The following is a 2,935-nucleotide window of genomic DNA, read 5'->3' on the forward strand; positions in this document are numbered from 1 at the left end:
AAAAAAAAAAAAAATCAGAGAATCATAGAGGAGATGATTGTTGTTTTAGATGATACATACAAAGTTTCACCTTCTTTCCAAAGGTTTATGATCTCTTGCTGGAGATGGGAAATTATTTTCTCCCCTTCCATGTGGTTAGCTAAAAAGTTGATATATAACTTGGTTAGAAACAACTGCCTTTTGCCCCCTCCCCCCACAGAAATGTGATATATAACTTAGTTAGAAACAAGTGCCTTTTACCCCTTCACCCCACAGAAATGTTCTATTTGTTTCTCTAATGAAAATTTTACCATAAAAACTGATCTTCAATTGTTTGTTTTTACATAAAAGGTCAAAGTTTTTACTTAGAAATATTATTTTTCTGTTGATTGAATTGACATGTTCTCAATCCAAAATTGAGTGTAGATTTTTTTTAAGGAAATTTTTGTTCTATTCGAAAATCTTTACAAAGATAAAAATAAAAAAATAAAAAAAAAATGTAATATTTTATGAAAAATTTTTTAGCATGTTTTTAACTTTGCTTAATAAAGTGGAAAAACTTTTCCAGTAAAAAGCTTTGTTTGTTCCATATTAAAATTTTCCTCACAAATAAAATTTTAATTCATGCAAAAATGTCATTAATCCACAAATGTCATTTTCTATTTACGACTTTACGTAGAAGTAAACAACGAAAAAATCGTAATCAACAAGAAAATTTGCAGCAAACAACGAAAAAATCGTAATCAACAAGAAAATTTTCTTTCTATTGCCTTTTGACTTTGAAATCAAATGAACCAAAGTAAAAGTTGACATATATTTTATTGCCCCCGTATGGCAAGCAGCGATTCCCCAAGATCAACGGGCGATAGTGGGCATGCCAAGACTCAAACCCACGACCAGCCGACTCGAGTGGTGATGGGTTGGAGGGTATTTCCCCAATAGACTACCAACCCCGTTGGCCACACCTGCAATTTTGCGACTATGAGAAAAGCAACAATCCTGGTTATTTGATTTATGATTGTCAAACTAATCGGTACAACCTTGGATCTTATTTCTTCATTATTCGGTTTATGGTTGTCAAATTGATTGATACAACCTTGGGTGCCATGGTTGTCTTCTTTCTCCCCAAGCATGCAATTTTGCAACTTGAAGAAAAAAGCAACAATCATGATTATTAAGATTATGATTGTCAAATTGATCAATAGAAATATAGCTACATTTGATCTAATTATAATATCATGTGTGACTATTAGGATATGTGTACTCTTATAGAATGTAGATAGTAGTTATATAATATAATATATGAAATATATTTAATTACTATAATTTGTAAGGTGTTATATGTTTAATCGGTGCAACTTGTTGTAATTGAAATGGTAAACTGAGGGAACAAGTTTCAAACTCAGTGGCAGACTGCTAAGCAAATGATCTCTAGTGCAACTCCTAGGAATGACACTAGTTCTACCCTCCTAATCTGCACCTTGAAAAATAATAGTAGTTAGCGGTTGTAGTATTTCTTTAAAAAAAAAAAAAAAGTGATCATAATATTGAAATAAGTATGGCTTAGTGGGCTCCTTTGTTGACCCTCAAATCCTCAATTGATCTTGTTTGGCATAATGACCTTTGAACCACCCAAATAATAATAATAATAATAATAATAATAAAAGAAAAAATTCTGAGCTGAGAAGTTATAATTATCTTTTTTCAATTATTTTTTGTCTTATTCCCAATTTTTTTAAGGAGTAAAAAGGATTTTCAAGAAAAAATAAAAAATAAAAGTGATTTACCACTATGTAATCTTAAAAACTATCATTTTCTTACACTTTTTTCTTAATATACATGTGAAATGATAAGATTTCACTCTCATTGGAAGAAATCTGAGTAGTTATTGGTGTCACAAGTATCTGTGATGTTTACGGAAGTTAGTAAGATCTAAGATGTCCATTTTCATAGTTTTTTTCCTACCAAAGCCGTATATTCCTACTCAAAGATGGGAGAGTGTATAATAATATCTATATTACTGATACATGCATGGACATACATGGGATGCATACCAAAATAGATAAAAGTATTTGATTAAATTAGATTTGTAATTTGACACGTGGTAAATTATTGACCATAGCCTTTCCATTGATCGACTCGATTGGACACATCATCCATCCATGTGAAACATAGATGCCTTGTGAGGTTTGAAAAAGAGTAACATACCCTTTATGACAATAATATTTAGTCATTTCGTTCTTGAACTTTGGTTACAACAAGATTTTTCCATATTTAATAGATAGAAACTATAAAATTTATGAGTGTTGGGTTCTAGCATGATTGCCATCTTACTATTATATGGTAGTTCGTTCGGGACCCAAATTTGATGCTCAAAATTTTATTGGAATTTCGTATTCTCATGTGTCGTTTTAGTGGTATAAAAAGTTTGAAAAATCTAGGAGGTGAGCTCGATAGAACTATTGAAAGATCAATGGATATTTATATGCTTAAGGTACGTAAAAAATCAAATTTAATAGGTGGTCCATCAAGGAGATCCTAATTCAATCCAGAGATCAATGTGATGGACTGATATATAGTTTTTACAAGGTTATGCCAAATTCACATATTTGACAGAGATAGGATTTTTTTTTTAGGGAAAAAAGTAATGGCTTTGGTAGGAATTTGAATACATGTCACCCTTTTGATATTTACATTTCTAGTAGATTCAATCTGATAAATTTGGATATAAAATTAGAGTCAAGATCAAAAGCAGTAGGACCCATCAATTATTTAGTTGGATGACGAATATGTGGTTCCAATCCACTTTATGGGTCTCCTCCACTATAGATGGACCACAACCCAAAGGTTAACTAATGGGAATTGGACCCAAAACATCTTCCAAAGAAATGAATCAAAAAGATCTAGAATGGATGACTTAGTACCCAAGGAGAATTTTTTGGCTATGATATTCATG

This window comes from Macadamia integrifolia, unplaced genomic scaffold, assembly GCF_013358625.1.
Source record: "Macadamia integrifolia cultivar HAES 741 unplaced genomic scaffold, SCU_Mint_v3 scaffold1374, whole genome shotgun sequence".
NCBI lineage: Eukaryota > Viridiplantae > Streptophyta > Magnoliopsida > Proteales > Proteaceae > Macadamia > Macadamia integrifolia.